The sequence below is a fragment of the Mauremys mutica genome, chromosome 4, assembly GCF_020497125.1.
Source record: "Mauremys mutica isolate MM-2020 ecotype Southern chromosome 4, ASM2049712v1, whole genome shotgun sequence".
In the NCBI taxonomy this organism is placed as follows: domain Eukaryota; kingdom Metazoa; phylum Chordata; order Testudines; family Geoemydidae; genus Mauremys; species Mauremys mutica.
The window spans coordinates 58,253,494-58,280,796 of record NC_059075.1 but is presented as its reverse complement, the minus strand read 5'-3'; the positions used below and the strand labels follow the sequence as shown (position 1 = coordinate 58,280,796).

Here is a 27,303-nt window from a genome sequence, read left to right as displayed (position 1 = left end):
ACAAGTATTACATCACCCCTCAAAGCAACTTGCAACCTAAAACACCCTGTTAATCTCATAAGAATCCATCTCTTTGTTCCCATAAAAGGAGTCTTTTAATGACCCATCCTGTAGGTGTTAGAACCCTACAGGTTAATTACTGCTGATCCCAGTGGGATGTTGTGGCTCATAAGACTCCATCCTGAATAAAAGGAAGGCATAGGAATCCCTTCTCGCATAGAAGGTCTGCAACAGGGTCTGCAACAGCTCCTGATGGAAGGAACTCCAGAAACAAGCGGGGGAGGGAGAGAGAAAGTATCTATGTGGTTTTATTTTGGAATGACATTTTCTAAATTTAAGACCTGAAGAAAAGAACTCTGTGCGGCTCAAAAGCGTGACCCTTTCACCAACAGAAGTTGGTCCAATAAAAGATACTATGTCACCCCCTTGTCTATCTAGTTTCCTAAATAAATCAGAACCCAAGAGGGGTGTCCCAACTCTACGTATGTGTAGTTTTTGTGCTGAGTAACTTTAAATCAGCATTTCTGCAGTAATCCCCACTTTGTAGGTTTACCTCAGATAGTTTGTGGTGGTTCTATTACCTTTATATTTTATTCAAGGTAACAATAAAATAAATAAAGGAACCTGCAAAGTGAACTGCAGAAATCCAGTATCTTTGAATGGCATAGTCCTTGTGTTATAGTAAAAGGAATGTATCTGATCTGTAACTTCCCATTCAATTTTTCACAGTCTTCTTGGGAAAGAAAAGACACATTGGGCAGGTGGAGGACTGGGTCTTTAGTTTACTCTATAACTAGAGTTTCATTTTTATTGGCATTCAGCTGAGTTCAACTGGAATTGCAGGTGCTCAGCACACTGCGGGATTTGGCTTTATAAGCAGAGTCCACTTTATTGCAGGTAAAATGCCCTTTCTGCACCAAACAGCCTTATTTGTGGCAAAAAAAATAATGAAATTTCTTCCTTAAGCAAAATGTGCATTTGCCCCAGCTGTGAATTTTTCATTACAACCCTTATGGGAATGTCCAATGGAATTGGAAAAGAAAATGACAAATCCTGTATCAGTTCTTGAGTCCTAAAAAAAAGATGTGCCAGAACTCCCTTCTCTGTTGAAGCTCTGCTGACACCAGGCCAGGTTGACTTGCTCATGGGCAGCAAAAGGGGGAAGAGGTCACTGTGTTCTTGTCAGCACCTTCAATCATTGCACTGATAAAGCACCTTTCCTCCGCCCTATCTTGAAAGGAAGAAGTGGATGCCTGCACCTCTGACCATAGGCGAGGCAGGGACAGTGGTGCAACGAAGGGAGGGCAGGACCCCCACCCCACCCCTGGGCCAGTTCTCAGCCGAGTCCTCCCACCCCATCCCACCCCCCAGTCTCAGCAAGTCCCAATGCTTCCTTCAGCTCAGCAAATCTCACCACTTCCCACATGAAAGAAGCACTGGGATGCCATTGGATAGCAATTTTGGCACCCTCAAGCTGTGCACTACATGCATTCCCCCTTCCAACTTACCCTTGGCAGTCCTTGGGGACCTTCTGTGTTTTGAGAGGTAGACAGGGTCCCCCACCTCATTGGGCGACTGCAGTAGCTCCCCTCATCTTAAACTGGTAAAAAAAATCACCAAAGAGAGACCAAATAGAGCAGCTTCCACCCTTTTATAACCTTTCAGTCCTTCAGTCAGGTGATTTCCTCATCAGCTTCAACAGATGACCACAGAGTCCTACTAGGTGACTTCAAAAGTTGCCAGATGACCTCTCCCCTGTCACCCCCAGTTCTCCAGCATAGAAACCAACCTTTTGTTGAGAGTGCTCCCTTTTTGAATAGAGGATCATCAAGATTTAACAACCATCTATTTTAGACCTTTGCTACTGACTCCCTAGGAATTTCAGTCCAATTTAGAGGTGAAAGGTCAAGAGAAGAAAAAACTCTGCACCTTCAAAATAGAGTTTGCAGCTTGGTAAATACATACCGAATTTTCATAATCTCACACAAAATTCATAAACTCTACAGACAGATTCCCCAAATCATCACAGATAGCAAGGCAAGATTTATTAATAGTCTACTCTTTTAGCTTTATATTGTCCACACACTTGAAAATATAAGTTACAAATATACAGTTATAGTATATATATACAGTATATACAGCACTACTTCAGTCACTGGCATTCTACGTTAGAGATACTTAAAGTGGTTTGTCTCACTTATATTACAAGATTAATCTCAAGAATAACCAACTACTGATCAAAGGAAACAGATAAACTAATGCTATTTGAAAGAGTGCAAATACTTTTTTTTAAAAAAAGTGTCAACACTACAGGCCTCTTCATTTTTTATAATGAAGTTTTATAAAGGAGGGTAATAGAAAATATATAATGAAAAATCCAGTGAAAAATCTTCAGGACCAGTCAAGAGCAGAGATGAGACCAAACCAGAAACACAGACTTATGTACCAACATATGTTTACAGATACTAGGTGGGTTTAGAGAGATAACGTGTGTAATGTAATATCTTTTGTTGGCCCAATGCAAAATATTACCTCACCCACTTTGTCTCTCTAATATCCTGGGACCAAAACAGCTACAAGAATAATGCATACAACATATGTTTAGGTTGTTAGTAACTCCTGGAAATGCTACAATAGTTAACTCTGGAAGCTTACAAATTCCTAACCCCAGACTACATATTTTTGCCAAATGTCACCTATTACTGTTAAACTTTGAATTTAGGAAGTTATTTGTCAAGTCTGAAATAAAACTGGCAGTTCCTAATCCTTCCTGGTGCATGCCATTGTGAATGCCAATGACTCTACTACTTGCTAATGTTTACTGACACCGCCTAGAGATTTTAGCTTAACTGTAGCCAGAATACACAAAATATGGTAAAACTGGCCACATCTGAGTTTGCTAACAGGCCTACCGTATCTGCCCAAGTGCAAACACTTCTGCATGTACACTTTCAACACATTATAAACTTTGTGAACTAGATGCATAAGGTTCTCTCTGAGATGAAATTGGACTCTAAAGGCTTCCAGAGTCAGTCTGTTAATTTTGCTTTCTAATTAGTTCAGTGACTTTAAACCAATGGTAGAGGTGGACACAAAGTATTCCAGTTTCAGGTGTGTATAATATGCTCCTGTAATGTAATGGAGCTTGCTTGCCTTTTTTGTTTGTTTGTTTGTTTGTTTAGTGCTGTAAGCCATTAATTTTCTATGTGATCAATTACATGTAATAATTGTTTACAAAAGGAAATAACTAAGCTCCCTTATTCAAGAAGTGGCTATACTGCATCAGCCATCAACAATTTATTAAAGATTTTTCTTATATTATGTTTATGGAGCAATGACTCCCAGAGTACTTACACCAGCAACAAGAGCTATACGTTTCCCGTGCACATTACTGTTGTGACCATGGGACTCATACTTAACTAAAATAAAGCAGAATATATAATTCATGCCTCCTATTAAAATATTTGTTAGAGAAGTGCAGAAACCTAGAACCATCCATTCTTTTATAAAAACAAGAGTCAAATCGGGCCAGTTTTTATTAATTTTACTTTCTGGCTTAGTCTCACATGGATTCACATCCTTGCATTTCATTTTGATGTTGAAGTTTAAATAAACACAAAAAGTCAAAGCAAAGTTCTGTCCAAACTTGAAGATTTTTGACTGATTTCAACTTGTAACCATTCAAAAATTCTATTTCACACACAAGGTATCCACTCAAAGCTACCAATCAGTACAAGCTTGCTCTAAACTCAGTACAGGCTCACCCAAAACTCAGTCAAAGCTTGCTGAAATGTTTGCATACTGCAACAAACATTTGGGCAAATTTGACCCAAGTTATGAGTTCCCTTACAAGTTTCATGCTCAGAACAACATAACTAAAATGTAGGTATATGGGACTGTAGCAATAGAATGAAGTTCCTTTATTATCTGAACCATGAAGATTTATATTCATTATAATTTTCCCTATCTTCTGTAAGAGTGGATAATCTTGTTATCTTTTAAAATGTTGAACATTTTATTGAATTCTAATAATCCCTTGACCTCCAGGATATTCTGGGGCAATAAGGTTAATTGTACATTGTGTAAAAAGGCAATTACTGTAATGAATTTTAAATTAGCTGCCTACTAGTTTTCATTCTTTCATTAGTTTCATCCCCTTTGTTCTTTCATTATAATAATGAGTGATTAGGAAGAGCCCAGTTTACCTGTTCTATACCTTTCATTTCATATCTCCTCTTTAACATCCCTAACCTTTTTAATCTGTCTTCATACAGAAGTCTTTTCATGCCACGAAGCATGCATGTCTTTTGACTCTTTCATGGCATGAAGTAAAACTTCTCCTCTGAAAACGTATGCCCATTTCATGCCATTAGCCAGCTTGTAGAACTCTCATTGACATCACTGGGAGGTCCATTCAGGGGCCAACAACAAGGCCTTATCAGTGTTGCCAACTCTCCTGATTTGGTCATGAGTTTTATGAGATTTATTGTTTTCCTTAAAGCCCCAGCTCCTGGAGTCAAATGGATATGTGATTATTTCAGCCTTCGTTCTTAAAGAAAAAGTAAATTTCTAGCCCTCATGGCTGCAGGGAAGCTTCCAAATGTGAAGCCAGTGCACGCTAAAGGCTCAAAAATCAGAAGGCAAATAAAAAGAACACCAAATCTATTATTTTTATACAGTCTCATGATTTTAAAGCCAATCTCATGATTTTTGGTGAGTCTGACTCATGATTTTTTTGAATATTTGGGGATGGCAATACTGGCCTTAATAGGTAAATTTCTCCTAGCTATTCATTTGTATAGAGCAGAGCAAACAGGTTTCAGAAAAATCCACAACTGGCAAATGTAATATGCCAAATTTCTAGTAATTGCAAGTGATCTCTGTAAGTGCTATTTGCAGGCACTTCACAATCCCCTCCGATGTTAATTCAACAACAATCTTTAAAAAATAGATTTACTCTTTAAAATGTTTGCTGCATCTTTAGAATTCCATTTCTGAAAGCAGTTGAATTGAGGAAAATAAGACTGAAATGCTTAATACACTTATTAAATTATTTTATGGCATCCTCTAGTATTCTGCTCAGGCTGATTATAGATAAAAGTGTTATTTATTGAGTGCAACTGACTGTAGTAAACTCTTAATGGTAGCAGAAACTGTCTTAGCATTTGCTTGGCAAACCAAGATATTAGAGTGTTTGGGATTCTTTTGAAAGATCAATTTTTGCTTAAACAGAAAATATCTGGTATCAGAGGGGTAGCCATGTTAGTCTGGATCTGTAAAAGCAGCAAAGAGTCCTGTGGCACCTTATAGACTAACAGATATATTGGAGCATGACATGCATCCGATGAAGTGGGTATTCACCCACGAAAGCTCTTGCTCCAAAACGTCTGTTAGAAAATATCTGGGAAGTGTATTAGCCTGAATATCATTAAGGAAAATTTACTCAGGAGAAAGATCATTATTTTTGAGGGAGAGTTGGAATTTGGGTTACCAACTGTTAGAAAATGTACTAATTGTTAAAAACAAAAAAAATATCGGTAAGTGCATTATGTCAGCAAAAATGGGAAGATAATTTAGGAAAATATTTTCCTGTGACAAATTTACAGATTACCTGAACACTGTACTTTTCAAGCATAATCTGGATTTAAAGATATTTTTGATTTGGGGGGGTTGATGGTTGAAATAGCAGATTATGATCATATATATCAAGTTTTACACAAAGAGAGATTGTGGTCTACTGTTTACAGCAGGTGTTAGTACATACTCAGGACTCCTTGATTTAATTCCTATCTCTTTTATTGACTTCCTGTGTGACACTGGTAAAATAGTTTAATCTTACTGTGTCTCAGTTCACTCATCTATAAAATAATGAATAAATACTTATCTGCATGATAGAGGTATTGTGAGAACTTAAATTGTAAAGGGTTATAAAATCCTCAAATAAAAGGTATGATATAATTGCAAATATCATAAACAGGAGTTATATGAATTTAAAATAGCTTTGAAAACATTTTTCCAGATTTTAATATTGATTTGTGCCCACTGACACATCAACACAAGTACATAAATTTAAAACATAATATGCTTGTATGAAAAGAAAAAAAAGAAAAGCCTATGACAAACTGACAACCTACTCACACCAACCTCAGGTGAAAGCTTGTGAAGAGAGATGGGCTTTGCAATGTGACCTACAGATCAACAAACCCTTGTTATAACAGACAAGTTGTGGAAGTGAATTCCCAAGTCAAGCATCATCCAGTAAGAACCCCCTCTACCAGTCCCAGACAACTGAATCTAGGTACCATTAACTCAAGCACTGCTCTGAACCCCTACCACCATGTTGGCTCCATGGTAGGATATAGTTCCAAACTCTTTACCATAGAGCTTTATAGATTGAAATCAGCACCTTGACCTGCACTTGAAAGTAAGCAAGAAGCTAGGTAAATTAATGAACTGGTGCATTATGTTCCTTCTGGATAATACTATTGTTCTGAACTAGCTTCCAGGTGGTCCTTAAGTGCATCTTCTCTTTGAGTTTCACAGTAAACTCTGCTTAGAGACTTCCATGATAAGCAACTGATTACTCTCTACAGCAATGCTGAAACCATTATCAGCCAAAAACAGATCTAATCAAAGAATTAACTAGAACTGGTCGGAACATTTTCAAGTAAATATAACTTCATCAAAGCAAAACATTTCATAGAGATGTATCAGTTTTGCTGCAAGACTCTCATAGCCTGGTGGTTAGGGCAGTAGCTCAGGATGTAGGATAGCCAGGTTTAAGTCCTACCTACACGGTCTGACGCAGAGTAATCTGAGATGAAAATCTCTGATCTGAATCAGGTCCAGCAAGGATTTGAACCTGGCTCCCCCAATACCCAAATCAGTACTCTATTCCCAGCCCCCTAAACACACTTCTCAAACCCAAAAGCTCAGGTTTTGATCCAAAAATTGATATTTTGACACACATGCCCTCCTACCTCTCCCTGAATTGAAAAGTTCAGGTTTCAATCCGAAAAACTGACATTTCAACACAATTCCATTTTCACAAAAACATTCTAACATTTTTGTGTTTGTTTCAATACAGAACTAAAAAGATTTTTTTAAACCTCAAAAGCTGCCACAAACCTACTTTCTTCCTAACATAGTCTTTTACACAGAGCAGGGCCTCCATAAAACAAATGCAGCATAATCTAAATGTGTCTGACTAAGGATGTATTCTCAGTTATGGGATTAAAAAATGTAAATGCTCCACCTAATAACACAGATTATTAGCAGATAAATATGACCAATGGTCTGTGATGGGATGGGATCTGAGTTACTACAGAGAATTCTTTCCTGGGTGCTGGCTGGTGAGTCTTGCCCACATGCTCAGGGTTTAACTGATTGCCATATTTGGGGTCAGGAATGAATTTTCCTCCAGAGCAGATTGGCAGAGGCCCTGGAGGTTTTTCGCCTTCCTCTGCAGCGTGGGGCATGGGTCACTTACTGAAGGATTCTCTGCACTTTGAGGTCTTTAAACCACGATTTGAGGTCTTCAATAACTCAGACATAGGTTAGGGGTTTGTTACAGGAGTGGGTGGGTGAGATTCTGTGGCCTGCATTGTGCAGGAGGTCAGACTAGATGATCATAATGGTCCCTTCTGACCTTAAGTCTATGAGTCTATGAGACTATTTTAACCACAGCCCATGGGAAGTGAATCAATTATCAGTGAAGGGGAGGCCACTGTGGATGAAAAGGCCAAGAGGTACCATTATCCAGCTATAAGCACCTTGGGAAGTGGGTCAACCCTTTGATTTGTTGTTTGGATTGTATCCAAAAACTGTGTAATCTTAATCCACCACTGGTTAAAACTAATTACTGCAACAGATTACCAGCTATTTTAGGGAACCAAATTATAAACTCATCAATTAGAAGCAAGAAACAATTGCCCTAGGAAACAAATAGAAATCAGTACTACAGAGTATTGTTGTTCAGTGCTCATCCACTTGTGTCTCTGATTAAGAGGTGGGTCACTCTTGCATAGCTGTGATTTCTGCACATGTTCTTTTATGAACTTTTGACCATGTATTGTCAGTTGTTAAGCCAGTTAAATCAGTCCAGAGTTACTATAAATTCTACACGTATCAAGCAACTTCAATGAAAAACTGTAAATTGCCATTAATCTTCACTTACACTTAACAGAGAAGGAAAAGTCTTAGTCTAGGTCTGACTGGACTCTAGTTCTCATTGGAATCGTACTCTGATATCTTCCATTCTCTCAGACTCATACACGGAAAAGGGCAATAAGTCCTAGCAAGTTCAACTCTGTCATCAGGGAAATTGGGAATTTGGAAAATATCACAGTGGCTAAGAGAACAGAACTATTAAGACACCTCATCAATTTTATGAACCAAATCATTTTTTCTGTGATTAATGCATCCAAATGTACTATACAGAAATTGGTACACACACTGTGATATTAGTAAGTGTACCTATTTGGAAAGCTCTTTAGTAAGATAGTTTGACTTGGGTGGACAAGAGGTAGTTGATGAGAGAGAGAAGTCCAAGCCACAAAGCTCCATTGGGCTAAAATCTATACTGAAGCATTGATGAGGCATTGTTGAACAGGTTCTCATATCCTCCTTCCAAGAGGGCAACAAAAGCCCATGAAACAATGAGTAGAAAATATGTTTAAGGGGTGAGAAGCAAGATGTGGTAAAACTGCAATTGAAATATTTTAAATATACTATAAAATAAGCTGAAACTCTGTTTAATTAATGTGTCCTGATTAGGCAAAAGCAACAAAGAATCCTGTGGCACCTTATAGACTAACAGACGTTTTGCAGCATGAGCTTTCGTGGGTGAATACCCACTTCTTCAGATTCCCTTGCATCTGAAGAAGTGGGTATTCACCCACGAAAGCTCATGCTGCAAAACGTCTGTTAGTCTATAAGGTGCCACAGGATTCTTTGTTGCTTTTACAGATCCAGACTAACACGGCTACCCCTCTGATACTTGATTAGGCAAAGTGAATTACGTGGATTATAGGGATAATGCACATTTTGAAGGATTGCAGTGTTCCTAGAAAGGAGCTCCCTTTTTTTAATATATGTTGCTTTTATACAAGGAATAATGCACCTTCCTTACCCTACTCGGGTAATAAATCAACTGTGTTCGTCTTTCAAGGTTCTGGTGCTAATGATGATCAGCGTCAGCTGTTTCAGCCCCTAGTGGTGCTGCAGATCAGCTATGATACATACAATCTGTACTTGGCTCCAGCTGTAAACAGGGAAGTTATATAACTAGGGCTGCAATTCCAGTAATTCATCAACAGCAAATCTAACATGTCCAGCACAGAGCCCCACAGCAAGCCAGGCATTACTTCTAGAAATGAAATTCAGGTCTGAGATTTTTACGGGATAAGAAAATCTGAGTTAAACACCCACATGAACCATTTCCCCTCACATTCTTGTCTATTAATGGATGCAAGTAGCTATGGAAGAAGTTCTCTGTCCAAGCAAGTATACATTCAAGATTTCTGTTATAGGAAGAGTGACAGCCCCCGCCCCAAATCCAAAGGCAAAAATAGTGTATGGAGACCCTGAACTTTTACTGACTCTTTTTTCTGTCATCTTCATCCAAATCCTCTGATGTTACTGCAGATTGTGTTTAGAGATGGTTATGGGTGCTGCTGGAATAATGCCCACCCCTCAACGCCAGGATTTTTAAAAAAGAGATAAATAGCACTTTCAGATTTTGGAAAGAAATAAGAGGACCTACGTAAATATGCAATGTACAAAATTAAAAGCTAACCTTACCTTTTGCATGTACTAGTCTTCACCACTTACTTTAGCATAGTGCCTCACATGATTTAGATCAGGTGTAGGCAATCTCTGGCACACATGCCAAAGGTGGCACATGAGCTGATTTTCAGTGGCATTCACACTGCCCGGGTCCTGGCCACCAGTCTGGGGGGCTCTGTATTTTAATTTAATTTTAAATGAAGCTTCTTAAACATTTTTAAAACCTTATTTACTTTACATACAACAATAGTTTAGTTATATATTATAGATTTATAGAAAGAGACCATCTAAAAACATTAAAATGTATTACTGGCACACGAAACCTTAAATTAGAGTGAATAAATGAAGACTCAGCACACCACTTCTGAAAGGTTGCCACCCCCTGATTTAGATTCTCATATGAGAAACACCACTTCAGACAAAATACAGGTATCGAGCATATTTTGTGGAGAAATTGATAGTAGATGGTTCTGTCTACCTTCCCGGACACAGTAAGGTATTAGAAGGAAAGGATTATGAAACTGTGTTATCTTAAAAGGTGAGTCCACTAGAAAGGCATGCTGGGAAAAAATTCTAATAAAAAGACAGCCTTACCATGGGAAGGATTAGTAGGCACGAGAAAGTCACAAAGGAAAGGGATTTCTTCTGTGTTTCACATACCAACACTAAATCACACAGTGAAAGATCCCTGCTAGAAGTTGACTTCTTGAGTCTCTGGTTTGAGACACCAACTGTTTCACTCAACTCTGTGGGCATGAATTTACACACAGACATCAGCTTCTCTTCCCTCCCCCAACAAAGACTAGCTCGACCCTCCCTCCAAAAACAGACTAGCCTGACTCCCCACTTTAGACACACAGGGGGTATGTCTACAGTGCAATTAAAAACCTGTGGCTGGCCTGTGTCAGCTAACTCAGGCTCAGGGGCTGTTTAATTGTGGTGTAGCTGCTCAGGCTCAGGCGGCAGCCGAGCTCTGGGACCCTCCCACCTTGCAGGGTCATAAAGCCCAGGCTCCAGCCCAAGCCCAGCCATCTACATCACAATTAAACAGCCCATTAGCCTGAGCCCGGTCAGTTGGCATGGGGCAGCTAGGGGTTTTTAATTACAATGTACACATGTCTTAAAGACCCATTCCCCACCCTAAATGGCTTATGGGTTGGTTAAAACCTCATCGAAACGTTAGGGTGTGGGTGTGCTCTTCACGTAAGACACCGTTAAAGGTCCCCCACACCCCAACAAATAAAGCATAATGGAGTCTGCCCAGACACTAGCACCCTGTGGATGGAGGTTCCACTGGGTACTCATTGGAGCAGGTGTGTTTGTGTGTATAGAAAAGACTAGCTGGGGGGCAGATTCAGAGGCATAGAAAGAAAGCCAAGCAGCAGTTTGGAAGCACAGCATGGCCCTGGGAGAAGCCTAGAGAGAGGTTCTGGGACAGGGTGCTGGCTGAACATAATCCTATATGCTAGAGAGTCCAAATCCCATTAGAAGTCTTTATAAAGGATTGCAAGTTCCCTAACTCATACTATATGAAATATACATTTTTCATATTCAGGAGAGTTAATGGAGAAAAAAATCTCAATATCCTTCCCTCAGTAGATGGTTTATGACCAACCATCATAACAAGCAATAACATCTCTTCTTCACCTCAGGCCACCAACTAGTAAACCAACCATTAAGTGCAATACTTAAGAAATGCCTTGGATATAACTATTGTGCTAAAAAAGTGAACTTTCATCAGCCTATCAAAAAACTGAGCTTTTATCCAATAAACACATTATAAAACTAGTTCTAACTAAAAGCTGTTGAAAGAGCAGTGTGTTAATCCTTCACTTTGATTGTCTGCCAATGCATAACTTTTCTCTTAATTTAACATTAATCAATACTGTGGTCTTTCTTGGGACCAAACTCCAAAAAATGTGCAGCTAATTGTGACAGCTCTTTTTTTTAAAAATGCCTTTTTTAGTTTAGTAGCAATAACAATGAAAGGCACACTATAAAAATACCTCAGCTTCAGATATTCATGGTCATAAATTCTAAAGCAGAGGTAAAGAGTTGCATTTACTGCTTCATAAGGCACAGCATTCCCATGTAGCAGTTATTTCTAAGATACAAAATATTTTCCCTGTTTGATGGCTTATGCATAAGTGTCAGACACAGATTTTTGTAAAGCTCTTCTATGAAGAGAAGAATTCCAAAGAAATGTAGAGGAAATGTTGTTAGAGCAGTGGACTGGGAGTCAGCCAAGGCATTTACCACCACTCTGTGCCTCAGTTTAGCCATATAAAGAGCAAATAAAATAGAGATGGAAAAGAGTAATTAATGGCCAAATCTGATCTCCTTATTCCCATGAGTAATCACAATAAATTCATTACGACTACTCAGGTGTTCAAGATGAGCAGGATTTGGCTCTTGGTTATCTCATTCTATGTCTGCAAATGCAGGATTGTTCCCTAAATAATATTTGTTAGTGCTTTGTCCTTTCTAGTCCTATTTCAAGTCATGAGGCGTCCTCTACTTTCCTTGGGGGAAAATGGGTATTATAATAACACTTATCTGATTTTCAGGGTGTTATGAGGCCTAATATTTGGAAAGATCTCACTGAGATCTTTGGATAAAAGGTGCTATATTAGTAAATTACATTGTTATAGAACGAGTTCTACCTGTACAATTACATAAATTAATATCTGTATCATAATTAGAGGCTATGAAATTAAACATTTCCAGGCAAAAGTAGTTGCACCCACTGAAAGAAAAGCTACAATATTTTCCTCACAGTGTGTCACTTTAAAAAGAAGTTAGATACTTTTCACTGTAAATTGAATGATTCAATATTTATTTAACAAGCATAGAGGGAGGAGTTTGTGGAAAGGGGTGGGAAATGGACCAGTTACTATATATCCCTACAGCTCCTTGGGAAGCATAGGATAAGGGGACAGATATCACCAATGACTAGGTCAAGAACATGCCATGAAAAACCTGAGAATTAAGTACCAGTCAGCTGCTTCCTGAAGTAATTAGTCAATTGTTTGGATTATTTTGATGAGCAGGTATTCAAGTTGAAGTTTAGATTTATTGCTATATAGTCTGTTGTGAAAACTAAGCTTAAAATAAAAAATACAGAAACTAACATATTCACCACTACCCATAGCATCCTACAAATTATCCACATCTAACAGTCCCTAAATTACTAATTCCCTATCTGATGGCCTGATCCTGCACCACTGAAGGCAATGGAAATTTTGCTATAGACTTCAATGAGAGAAGGATTGAGCCCTGAATTTGAGGGAGGTCTTTATTACCTAACCTATAAACACAACAGCATGTTTATCATTAAAAAAAATCTAACATTGTGGCTCAAAACAAATGATGATTTAACTTTATTTCTTTTTTACAGCTGTGAGAATTTTTTCAGACAAAACTCTTTTCATGGTTGAAAAAAGTAAAAAAAAATCAGCAGTATCAAAATGGTTCATAATATATCATAATATAAGAACTAGGGACCACCAAATGAAATTAATGGGCAGCAGGTGTAAAACAAATAAAAGGAAGTTCTTTTTCATACAGCGCACAGTCAACTTGTGGAACTCCTTGCCTGAGGAGGTTGTGAAGGCTAGAACTATAACAGAGTTTAAAAGAGAACTGGATAAATTCATGGAGGTTAAGTCCATTAATGGCTGCTAGCCAGGATGGGTAAGGAATGGTGTCCCTAGCCTCTGTTTGTCAGAGGGTGGTGATGGACAGCAGGAGAGAGATCACTTGATCATTACCTGTTAGGTTCACTCCCTCTGGGGCACCTGGCATTGGCCACTGTCGGTAGACAGGATTTTGGGCTGGATGGACCTTTGGTCTGACCCAGTATGGCCGTTCTTATGTTCTTATGTTCATTTTGACATTTCCAAAATAAAATGTTTCAATTTTGGGGGCTACATTAACTAGAAGATTTAGGCACCATTCACTAGATGGGGTGGTTTCCCCTCTTAAACTAAATAGTCCAGTGGTTAAGGCACTCACCTGGAATGGGGGAGATACAGGTCACTCTAAAGCAGAGACTTGAACCAAGGTCTACTTCTCGCTAGCTACTGACTATTTAGGAGTGGATTTTAATCTCCCTTGTGGAAGCTGTTACACTTTGTATAAATCAATAATGAGCCAGAGAGAGAGAGAAAGGCGGGGAGGGGGGGGAGAGCACATATGACATTGTAGCCTGGTGGTTACGGAATTCACCTGGGGGTGGAAGACACCTGGACTGCAGTCCTTGCCTAATGTTATTTAGCCACTGGACTTTTAGGTCTAAGGTGGGGCACCCACCTCCTCTTTGGTTTTGTGAATGTTGCCTAAATCCCTTTGTTAATTTAGCCCTTTGTTTCCAAATTTCCCATGCTTTTATTAGTAAAATAGTTAAAATTACCCCAAATCAAAACAAAACAATTTGTTCAACCCAAAACAAGTTTCTCCAACTTTTGAGTCACCAAAAATTTAGAAAAAAATTAGTTTCAGGTTGAGCCTATATGAACTTTTATCGATTTTTCTGAATTGCCAGCAAACCAAAAGATCAGTTATTTTCACAGGTCTAATTCTGTTATCATTCTTACTATAACTCTTCTTCGTCAGTAAGTGGCTAGGACAACAGTGACAGGGCCAAATTCTGCTTTCAGCAACACCAATGAAAATCCAGAGTAACTCCGTGAAGTCTGTGGCCCAGAACACTTCCTCCCATGAGTTGCATGGTGGAAGGAGGCTTTGGGGGAGAAATCTTCACAAGCATCCTCTCAAGGAGATCCTCCATTAATCCCACTGCCACTCCTGCTGAAAACACTGCAGGACCTACTCCCAAACCTGGCTGATCCAGGGCATCCCAGGATCTGAGTAGAGGATCTGTGCCTCCACATCACCTCTGGCTCAGAGCCTGGCAGCAACCACTGGCTTCCTAAAAGGGCCACCTCCCAACCACAACTGCTCTGGGGATCCCTAGGGTGAGGTTATCCAGAAAAGATTATACAAGATGGGGTTATATTGTACTATTGGGGATTCTCCACAGGAAAATGAGAATAATGTACATCCACCCTCAAGCTATCCTTGGCCCACCCACTATGGATATTGGACTATAGAGGCTTTGGTGGGATCCAAAGGGAAAGTGCCATGGACTGCCAAGCCTCTCTTTCACAAGGTAGGAGGGAAAATCCACATATAGATGGTCCTTTGCATGTGGGGGCAAAAGTGGAGTTACTTAGGATTTATACTGGAGATACTGAGAGAAGAATTTGGCACACAGAATGTTCAGATAGGTAATAGGATGGATAAAATCTTTAGGCTCTTGATATTGTATGCAGAATTTCGATTAAGCATTTGGCACTAAAATTTATGTTTATTCAACATAGTTTATAGGTTATATATAGCCCGGCTTTAATTTTTTAAAAGATAAGGTGTGGAGGACATGCCTAGAATTTTCAGAAGAAAAATACTAATTAAAAGTACAATTAACTTAGGACTGATTTGGATTCTCAGGTGAAAAAAAATGTATGTTTGAGCATCTGGGCCAAATTTTGCCATCAGTTAAATCTATTGGACCCTATTGACATTACTGTCCTGAAATCTTTTTGAAACTCTTTATTAGTGACCACAGAAATCCTTGCAATTTGTGAGCCAATCCACAAACCTTTACTTATAGGAATTGCAGAATCAGACTCTAAATCTCAAATCGAATTCTTCACTACCTAGCTAAAAATGGACAGAAATAGGTGTAGTTGTATCACCTTTATACTTGTCTAGTTTTTCTATGAAGCCCCATGGTAGACTACTGTCAGATGCAGACCACTTGACAAGATGGATTAACTGTTCTAGTATGGCAATTCCTATCAAAGTAAAGTCATTACAAGCAGTTGTAGCTCCTATCCAGCTCTGAACACTACATATACACACACTGTATTTAGTCCAAATGAATACCTTTCCTTGAGTTTGATGTATTGATAACTCAGATAATCCAACAAATCTCAGCCTAAGCTTTCTCCCCAAACTTTCCCTAGAATATTCCCTGCAGGTGTCCTCTATTCCAGACTCCTTCAGAGAGATATACTCCAACCCATCATATCTTGGTTGATGTTAACAAGATGCTCCTGCTACTGCAACTCAACAGTAGTAACTCGGCATTGTTAGACGGGGTTTTAGCATACATCTGCTTAGAGTTGCTCAGCAGAGGAGCCTTGCATTTCTATGCAGATGCTAGAAACTGCAAACTTGCTAGTTATTTAACTCTATTATTTACTTAGTCTAATCTAAACAAATAATTTTCCAAAGTCAGACTATAAAGTCTAGCCACAGCTTAATTTACATGTTCTAAAAGAAATCTTTGATAATCTTGTCTTAAATCAGCAATTACAGACTGAGGTACCCTGTGCCTCTTATGGTTATTCTTGATTTCTCTGAAGACAGACAGGCAGACATGACCGGAACAAATTAGTTTAGAAAAAAACAAATCCCAACATTTGAAATACAATTTCTTGTAAAATATTAATTTATTTTATGGACGTGTAAATTCATGGATGGGAAAACAATACAAAAAATAAAATGAGAGTCTAGCAATTGAGAAGACTTGATAGTTAACATTCTGTGGTTGCTCCACCCTGTCCTACATAAATGTTAAAATGAACAGTAGCAGGAAGGCTTATATGCTTTTAGAACAATTTCTTCTTGTTTACTATTGAAGTAGGCTAGAGTGACTCATGTCTCTGTGGAAAGTGAGAACCCTGTGCTCACAAAAGGATGTTTTGATACCATCTGAGGAGTTTTTAGTGAATAACAAAATGATACCTCTGCTATTAATTTAAATTAAAAATATTATCACCTATAAAAATGTCACTAAATATATAATTTCTTAGGATTCTCTGTTTCATGCTGATAAACTAGGAGATGAGGTCTGTTTTACTTCAGAACATTTCAAGAGGCAGGTATTGTAAACCTAAACAGAGAACATAATAATATTTCTCTCTCAGAAATTTCCAAACTAGATCATTTTCCAAAGATGTAAAAATGATATGTAGCCCTTTTGAAAATCCTGCCCTTACGATTTAAGTTTTATTATAAAAACCTCTCAAACTACTTTAATATATATATGTATATATAAAAACAAACTCATGCTCAGAGTTCCTAACATTTTCCAAAGTACTCAGTGTTGACCTATTTCTGCTCTCACTGAAGTCCATGGGAGTTTTATGATTATCTTAAGTGGAGCAGAGTTAAGACAATGCTGAGTGATTTGGAAATCTTTCTAAAATTAAATATTAAAATTTAATTACATCCAAATGTCTTTATGTAGGTAAGGTATATTCTAATGTGTAATATAATATTTTTAATATATGGAGATATACCTATCTCATAGAACTGGAAGGGACCCTGAGAGGTCATTGAGTCCAGCCCCCTACCTTTACTAGCAGGACCAAGGAATGATTTTGCCCCAGATCTCTGAGTAGCCCCCTCAAGGATTGAACTCACAGGCCTGGGTATAAGAGGCCAATGCTCAAATCACTGAGCGATCCCTCCTCTGGGGGATAAACAGTAGACATTTACTCAGTTTTAAACAAATGTTCTGTTTTGCTCGGCATGTATTTGTTTCAATAAATTATCAGTCAACTGATGAACAGTGCGTATTGTAATGAATACAGATCCCAGTACATATTTCTCTATTTACACAATAGGATGCCTATTATCTACAAGTATATTAAATGATTGTATTTCATCAAAAGAGATTTATGCACACCATACAGGATTCTATTCCATCCTTTAGCTTTTATGTAGGGCTAAATACTGGTTTCCAAAATCCAGGTAACACCCTTACACAAGGAACAAATAACCCCCGAGGCTGAATTAGAAGCAGCAGTAGAAGAAAACTCTCCTTTCCTGTGAGAATCAAAGGGGAAGTAGAAATCCTCCTTCCTGTGAAACCTTCATAAAATAAACTATCAGGAGGGGGGAAAAAACACCTTTCCCCCACCCACCTAAGGGGAAAGCTGCCAGGAGAGAACACAGGTGCTGGAACTAGGGGTGCTGCCACACCCCTTGCCTTAAAGTATTTCCATCATATACAGGGTTCAATGGCAGTCAGCACCCCCACTATAAAAATTGTTCCTTGAGAGAATGAATTTGTCCCTGTGAGAGAGGAAAATAGCTTCACAAAAGAAGAAAAAGCCCTCTGACCTTTCATGAAGGTCATAAGGAAGTGGCAGAGCAAGTACCTATCACAATTTGTGGTGATTACTGGACAGGAGGAATGGCCATCAGAATGGACTGGGGATGTCTGCAGCCATGAGTCAAGGAAATCCTTGGGCTACCATTAGTTGGACTGGCCACTGGGAAGGTGTGACTACATGTAGCCACAAGTTAAGGACGTGGCAACTGCAGGAGGAGTAGCCAGCAGCAGGTGGGGAGTTTGTCACAACACAGTATTCCCACTAAGGCCTGGTCTACACTAGGACTTTAATTCGAATTTAGCAGCGTTAATTCGAACTAACCGCTCAACCGTCCACACCAGGAAGCCATTTAATTCGAACTAGAGGGCTCTTTAGTTCGAATTCGGTACTCCACCCCGACAGGTGGAGTAACGCTAAATTCGACATGGCTAGCTCGAATTAGGCTAGGTGTGGATGCAAATCGAACTTAGTAGCTCCGGGAGCTATCCCACAGTGCACCACTCTGTTGACGCTCTGGACAGCAGTCGGAGCTTGGATTCTCTGACCAGCCACACAGGAAATGACCCGGGAAAATTTGAATTCATTTTCCTGTCTGGGCACTTTGAATCTGACGTACTGGCTGGACATCGGGGCGAGCTCCGCAGCACCTGCAACGATGCAGAGCTCTCCAGCAGAGGAGTCCGGCCAATCCAAGAATAGAAAGAGGTCCCCAGCATGGACAGACTGGGAAGTCCTGGATCTGATCGGTGTGTGGAGCGAGGAGTCTGTGCTGTCGGAGCTGCGCTCCAGCAAGCGGAATGCAAAGACCTTCGAGAAGGTCTCCAAAGCAATGATAGAGAAAGGATACAGCCGGGATGCAATGCAGTGCCGCGTGAAAATCAAGGACCTGAGACAAGGCTACCAAAAAGTCAGAGCGGCAAACGGACGCTCCGGAGCCCGGCCCCAGACATGCCGCTTCTACGAGGCACTGCATGCCATTCTAGGTGGGTCTGCCACCACTGCCCCACCAGTGACCGTGGACTCAGTGGATGGCATAGTGAACCTGGACAGTTCCTCCTCAATGTTCGCCGATGGGGAAGATGAGGAAGGGTCTGTGGAGGACGGCGCAGGTGACAGCGAACACAAAACCGCTTTCTCTGACAGCCAGGATCTCTTCATCACCCTCACAGAGATCCCCTACCAACCCTCCCCGGCCGTTAACCCGGACTCTGAATCAGGGGAAGGATCAGGCGGTAAGTGCTATAAACATGTAAACATTTATTTTTTATAAAACAGGTATAAAAAAATAGAAATGCTATATATAAAATTTTCAATGAAAAACTATATGAAAAGTAGGTCCACACATATAGGGATTGAACAATAATCCTCCAGGGACAATTCAAGAAAGGTCTCATTTAGGTCCTCGAAAAGCCTCCGCAGGAGGTTCCTGGGGAGAGGTGCCTTGTTGGGTGCTCCGTGGAAGCACACTCTTCCGTGCCAGGACATCCTTATGTAGATGGGAATCATCGCCTCCACAAGCATGGCCGCATATGGTCCTGGTCTCTGCAGGGCTTCCCTTAGCATCCACTCTTTGTGACTCCGAGGGACCCGCATCAGGGTGATCTCGTTCATGAAATGCTGCATCTAATTAGGGCAATTAGTGTATTGTTACTGTTGTGAATGGTTGACTTTTACTTTGCATAACAATGACCCTCGCTTAACAGCCACGTGTTGTAGGCCACATAGGAAAAGCATACATTGATCTTTCCCGTGCACTGGCGGGAGTGGCTGGAAAAGGGTCAGAGTATATGATTTCCAGATTGCCTTTAGCGGGAGGGCACAGCTATCCATTAACTGATAAGCAGAATGTACTGTAAGGCTTACCAGGACTGTCTGCTAGACGGATTCAGCTGTCTCTCCCCACTTGTCCGCTCTCCTGTGCAATGCCGCAGCCAATGAGAGCGTATTCCGAAATCTCGAACTTGTCCTGAGATCTCGTGAGACTTGTTGCCCTGTATGGTCTTGTTCAGAGAAACTGACTAGACTGTGTTCACTGTTCGCAAACATGTATCTGTTCAAGGAAATCAGTTACTTTTCCCATCACACAGCTTCGGCTCTTTCCCGGACTGCCCCGGCATCCCCCTCGCAGAGGCTGGTGCAGATTAGGCGGCGAAAGAAAAAGACTAGGGACGAGATGTTCGCGGAACTGATGGCCTGCTCCAGAGCCGAGGCGGCAGAGCAGAGACAGTGGAGGGAGACCCTATGTCAACAGCATCGCACACACATCGAACGGGAGGATAGCTGGCGGCAGGAAGACCAGCAGGCGACTCAAACGCTGCTTGGGCTAATGAGGGAGCAAACGGACACGCTCCGGCGCCTTGTTGATGTTCTGCAGGACCGCAGGCAGGAGGACAGAGCCCCCCTGCAGTGTATCTGCAACCGCCCTCCCCCGCCAAGAAGTCCTGCCCCTCCCTCACCCAAAAGTACAAGACGGAGGGGCGGTAGGGGCCGTGAGAACTGTCACTGCACCACTGCATAGCGCTAATGTACCACACACCTCTCACGCTATAAATTTGTAGAAGTGCTTCCCTTACAGGCTCACCCAGTCCCAAATCCAAGTTTCATCCCCCCACTGTGTATTAGATTATTAAAAGCTGTTTGCTGTTATTCACTGTTTCGGTCACGTCTTTCGTGTCAGAGGATTTTTTTGTGTATGGGGGGGAGGGGATTTATAATTGCACGGTATAGCCTACATTACCAGGGTACAGACTTGGGGGCATGATCAACTGCAGGGCACACACACACTGCAGTCAGTAGGCACCAGGGTCACTCTGTGTGGTGTATGCTGCCCCGGGTCATTCTGTGATGTGTATGCTTGTCCAGGGTCCTAGCGCCTGCCACCCCCTTAATGTTAAGGCACGCTGCCCTTACCATGCACTTCCACCGTAGCACCGAGCCTCTCCGCTGCCCTGAGCCCCAACAAGAGCCCTCATCCACGGACAGATACTCACCCTTCCCCCACACCCCTCACCCCTTCCTACGCCCAAACCCGCAGCCCACTGCCGTCATCCAAACCCCTATCCAAAGAAGGCACCACTCGCCCCTTCCTGCAAACCCACCCCTTCCTGCAATCCCTCCCCTTCATGCACAACCACTTGCAACCGTCCCCCACCCCAGAGACCTATGTAGGAGCAGGAGGATGTCATTCCTCTATGGAACAAGCGGTCTGTACATCAGTGCACACCGTGCCCAGCACAGTATGCGTCCATGTTTCAACACCTGAACAGAAATGCAAAGTAAAACAAAGATTTATTAATAATGAGTGTAACAATTAATTTGCTTTAAAACGTGCTTTGGAAGTGGGGGAAACTTGGAGAACGGGGTATGTAACCGCAGATCGAAATCGACACATACAGACACAGGCCCAGGGTCAGTTTCTCTTGAAAGCAAATGGAGAGTCATAGGTTACCCTGCTCTCCGAGGAAACTTGCTTTCAAAGCCTCCCGGATACACAGCGCTTCCCGCTGGGATATTCTCTCGGCACGGGTGTCTGGCTGAGCGTAAACTGCAGCCAGGCGATTTGCCTCAACCTCCCATCCGGACAAAAAGGTCTCGCCCTTGCTCTCACAGAGATTGTGTAGCACACAGCAAGCAGCAATAACTACGGGGATATTCTTTTCGCTGATGTCCGAGCGAGTCAGTAAGCTCCGCCATCTCCCCTTGAGACGTCTGAAAGCACACTCCACCACCATTCTGCACTTGCTCAGCCGGTAGTTGAAGAGTTCCTTCTCTCTGTCCAAGGCGCCTGTATAGGGCTTCATGAGCCAGGGCATTAGCGGGTAGGCTGGGTCCCCGAGGATCACTGTCGGCATCTGCACATCCCCAACCGTTAGTTTGTGGTCCGGGAAGAAAGTACCTGCCTGGAGGCGTCTAAACAGACCAGAGTTCCTGAACACACGCGCGTCATGAACCTTGCCCGCCCACCCAACGAAGATGTTGGTAAAACGTCCCCTATGGTCTACCAGTGCTTGCAGCACCATTGAAAAGTAGCCCTTTCGGTTAATGTACTCGCTGGCCTGGTGGGCTGGTGCCAGGATAGGGATGTGAGTCCCATCTATAGCCCCACCGCAGTTTGGGAATCCCATCACGGCGAAGCCATCTATGATGTCCTGGACGTTTCCGAGAGTCACTACCTTTGAGAGAAGTTGCTCAACGATTGCGTGGGCTACTTCAATCACAGCAACCCCCACGGTAGATTTGCCCACGCCAAAGTGGTTCGCTACTGACTGGTAGCTGTCTGGCGTTGCAAGTTTCCAGAGGGCTATGGCCACTCGCTTCTGCACAGTCAGGGCTGCTCGCATCCGGGTGTCCTGGCGCTTCAGGGCAGGGGACAGCAAGTCACAGAGTTCAAGGAAAGTGCCCTTACGCATCCTGAAGTTTCGCAGCCACTGTGATTCATCCCAGACCTGCAGCACTATGCGGTCCCACCAGTCCGTGCTTGTTTCCCGGGCCCAGAATCGCCGTTCCACACCATGAACTTGACCCATTGCCACCATGATCTCCACGGTGCGGCGTACCCTGCTTTGTGAGAGGTCTGCGCCACTCTGTGAATTCCTCTCCTCACCGCGCTGCCGGAGCCTCCTCACCCGATTTCTCAGCAGCTGACTGTGGAAGAGGTGGACGATAAGGTGCGAGGAGTTGACAACGGCCATAAGTGCAGCGATGATCGCAGCGGGCTCCATGCTCGCAGTGCTGTGGCGTCCGTGCTGTAACCGACCAGAGAAGGGCGCGAACAGATTTCCCGCCGGAGCTTTCAGGGAGGGAGGGCGTGATTGACGGTTCAATGACAACAGTTACCCAAAAGCACCCTCGACACATTTTTCCCCCAGGAGGCATTGGGAGCTCTACCCAGCATTCCAATGGGCAGCGGGGACTGCGGGAACTGTGGGATAGCTTCCCACAGTGCACCGCTTCCAAAGTCGACGCCAGCCCCGTTACTGTGGACTCAGAAATTCGAATTAGTGTATTTACTGTGGATACACAAATTCGACTTCATAAGGTCGAATCCACAAATTCGACTTAAGTAGATTCGAAATAGTCTTGTACTGTAGACAAGGCCTAAGATTTTTAAATGAATGGAAATACTAATAGCCACATAAAATTATGTGAAGTATCAATGTTAGACAAATTGAATGGGAACAGAATGTTGATTCTTTCCCAGAGTTTATTCTCTTTTCCTCTATGGGTTTGGCAGAGATGCTTGTTAAGTCATTAACAGCAGTGTTTGCTACTTCACAATACACCTCAATATGAAAAGGATTTATAGGACTACAGCTGATTATAGTATTATTGTGTTTACAACAAAAGGCAGTAGTTGGACAGTTATGTTTCCTAGAATTTCCGTAAGAGTCTAACTGAAGTTGAATTGTCCTCTTTGGTCATTTTGACCAGTCACTTCTTGTTTAGAAAATAATTTACATCATGGTGCATTTCAGATTCTTAGCTATAATTTTAGCCTTAAAGCCTGTATTTAACATTTCTGAGATGAATTATTGGATGTTTATTTATAATACAAAACATCCTTTGGATTAGCCAACATTTAAATAGGCAAAACAAGCCTTCCATTGACTTGTATTATTATTAATACAAACTATTTAGACACACGAAATCCAAATGAAATCCTAAGTGAATCAAAATGTTACAAACTGGCCAAGTTTAACAGCTTTCATGACTTCTTTTCAAAACTGGTTGTAGTCATATTTAGCACTGTTTTGATTTCTGTCTTGCACAAATTTAACTTCCTTAGGGATTTTTGCAAATGTCAAAAAATGACAAAAGGAACAGCATTATAGATATGCTGTTCCATCAAGAATTAGCTCTTCAGATATCCCATGTTATGTTCGTGCAGTGTTCATCTGATTCTATCATATGTTTGCTTGTTGTTTTGCACAAGCAGTACACCAAGTTATAGAAGGAGTAGACAAAGTGTGGCCTCTTGGTCAGTGCAGCTATGGAGCTCCATAGCACAGCCTTGGCTAGCCCTCATTTTAAAAGAGGAACATGAAAAGAGAAGGGGGGACATAACTGAGAGAAGTAATAAAGAAGGAAGACTGAGGAGAAAGAAAAAGGAAAGAAAACTAGAAACACTCTGACAGTCAAGAGAAGTAAAAATCACTACCTGTCTTTTGGTAAAACCTTCACAAAACCCTGTAAAAATGATTCCCTGTACTTGTATATTATTCCTATTATTTCATATATTATTGGTGTACATGTTTGTTTCATAATAAAAGCTCATTTCAAAAATGCGTTTTAGTATTGATTTTTATTGTAATTCAGAGCTACCACCTAGAGTGTTACTGTTCTTAACTTTTTATGCTATTGACATTTAGGGTATCTCAATTTATTGACAGTTATTTTTTAATTTGTGATCATCTGTAAATTGTTTAATGAAAATGAATAGACTAGTTGCTTGTGCTTTGAAAATTGAAATCTAATGCTGTGTGGTACCTAAATAATAAAAGCCACTTGTATCAAAATGAAATGCAGGTGCAACTGTGAGTTTACTGATCCATTGCCAAAGTGGATATATTTTTAATGCCCTTGGATTGTAAAAAAAAAAAAAAAAAACTTCATTGCATTCAGCACATCAAGTTAGGTGGCTGAGTACATCTTTTCTGTACTATAATCAAAAGTATTGACTCTGTTCACAAAGGCAGGGAGAAAAAACACAGTGGTTAAGTGCTAATACAATAAACATCCCAGGTTACAAGATGCAGACAATTATAGTATAATGAAAAGTGGTTGACATAGGATAAAACAAAATAGAAAGCAAAGTAATGCTTTTTAATTATACATATAGAGAGGTAGTATGAAAGCTGCCCTATCTGATAAGGCAAGCAGAGCAGGCAATCCAGTATTGTGCCTCTGACAATAGTAGAGGCTTTAGAGGAAGATGCAAGAAATTAAGTAGTGGACAATTATGGAATCACCTAATCCAGGGGTCAGCAACCTTTCAGCAGTGGTGTGCCGAGTCTTCATTTATTCGCTCTAATTTAAGATTTCGCCTGCCAGTAATACATTTTTAACGTTTTTAGAAGGTCTCTTTCTATAAGTCTATAATATATAACTAAACTATTGTTGTATGTAAAGTAAATAAAGTTTTTTAAATGTTTAAGAAGCTTCATATAAAATTTAATTAAAATGCAGAACCCCCGGACTGGTGGCCAGGACCCAGGCAGTGTGAGTGCCGCTGAAAATCAGCTCGCATGTCACCTTCGGCGCCCGTGCCATAGGTTGCCTACCCCTGACCTAACCAAAAGAGAAAGGTAAGAGAGATGTAACCAGCCCTGGAACAATGACAAGCCCCACCCCTTTTTGCCACTTGAAAAAAATACCACTAATACCTACTTTTTTCTTTCTCTCTCATAAGCCATTTCTGATCCATGACAGAACCTCTAACCCAATTATTTTAGTTGACTATATAATCTTTTGTGAGGGACTGCATCAAAGACTTTTTGGAATTCCAAATATATATCAACCAATCCTCTGTTGTTGACTTGTTGACATGCTCAAAGAATTCTAGTAGAACAGTTTTACTTTATATGTGAGTAGTATATGGTTTATGATGACTTAAGCTGTTAAAACCTCCAAGCTAGAGGAAAAGGAGTGGGAAAGCCGGGAGCAGCTTCTCCGGAGAGACACTGTTATCAGCAGAGGATTCAGCAAAGCAGTGGAACAAAGGCAGAAGCTCTGCAGGATGTGCCCAACAGAGCTGGGCTCCTCTTGAGAGAGGTGATTAACCCTGCTTGCTGGGAGCCTTTGGCAAACAGACAAATCTTAGGAAGAAGCTATTTTGAGCCACTGGTTACAGAATGCAGAGCAGAGTGTCTGAGGTAACAATTGTACTAAACTTGTTATGTTAACACAGGTGGAAACAGGGGAGCTGCTACCCTAGAATCAACTCTAACCATGGCAGAACTGCAGACTTCCACCCAGAGAGAGGGGAAGTAGTAAAACTTGGCACCTTAGGGGGGTGAACTCAAAAGGGACTGCACAGTGGGTCCAAGGCACTGCTTGCCTTGTAACCATGGAAAGATGATGGGGATAGGAGGCATTGTAGCCTGGTGATCCAGTGAACCACAGGGTTTGATGCTAGACAGAGTACGGTTCAGGCTTGTCATTGGAAAGAGTGCCCACGGAGAAACTGGGGGAAGAGATCACAGGTACGGGTCACCCCGAACTATCACAGCAGCTATTTCCTCATTCCACTTTTCAATATGCAGCTCATAAGTTAAGTGTCAATGAAGCCATAATGTGAAACCTAATGGGTCCATTTTTATAACAGAGTAAGGAAAATCTCTCTAAAAGTTTGGTCTCCTTGTTGCCTTTCATCATAAAGGGGATTTAAAGTTCCACAAACAATAACCAATGTTCTGATTTTCTCAACAGCTTAGTACTGCACATCCATAGACATATACATTTAGTATTCTGGTCTTTACTTCTTATCTATGAGTTCCCTTTCAAAAGATATCCTCCACATATTATCAGCCCAGTTCAAAGAAGCTAAGCCTGTAAAATGTATTTGTTTCCATTAAAGTACCATTAAAGCCAGTTACTTAAAGCAAACAAATAATTGTAAGTTTTTCAAGATTTAAACTATACTTCTACTAAGTTTAGTGACAAGCTTTTTTGAAACTTGAAAGAATACAAAAGCATGGTGCAAATAAGCACTGTAAGAATCACCTTAAAAAGAAATATGTGAATTTGGTTCCCATGAGAGCAATGAACAAACAACACTAGAGAAACAAACTCCTTTCAGGAATTTGAGCAAATTATTTTTCTTATTGAAGGCTGAAATGTTGATCTCTTTGATCAAATGAAAAGTTACCACACAGTTGTCCCTAATAAATTTTGTCTGCAAAAGGTTTGATCCCAAACCAGGTGTCCAAATCAATCATTCTGTTGGTGGTATTTTAATTTTGGCATCTTTTGACAAAAATGAAACACTAGTTAAAGCCTTATTCTGAAGAAGGAGCTGTATGTGAAATTGTCTAGTGATATGGGCTCTACAATCTGGGGACTGAACTAGGACTCACAAACCCTTTCATTTACAACCTTGAACAGCTTTAAAACATCAAAGGTAAAAGTACATCAATTTATCTTTTAAGCCACATAATTCAGGCAGGGGGAAGGAGGAAGTGTTTAAATGTCAGTTCTTTACAAGTATTGTATATAAAGCACCATATACAGAGTTTTTATTTTTTTCCAACATGAGGGTTAAATCCTCATGGAAAAATCCTGTGTTTAGATTGTCTGTAAATCCATGCTGAAGCAAAGGTTAGTTTCCTTGCAC

The 27,303-nt window shown here is 40.9% G+C and overlaps 1 long non-coding RNA gene across 1 annotated transcript in view; it reads right to left on the bottom strand.

Moving 5' to 3' along the window:
* The window catches only part of LOC123370107, a 172,127-nt gene extending 161,619 nt beyond the window's left edge, over positions 1–10,508 (bottom strand). The window contains exon 1 of the long non-coding RNA XR_006579276.1: positions 10,381–10,508. This is a non-coding gene — a long non-coding RNA (uncharacterized LOC123370107). The remainder of the gene's footprint in view (positions 1–10,380) is intronic.
* Positions 10,509–27,303: the final 16,795 nt, after the last annotated feature.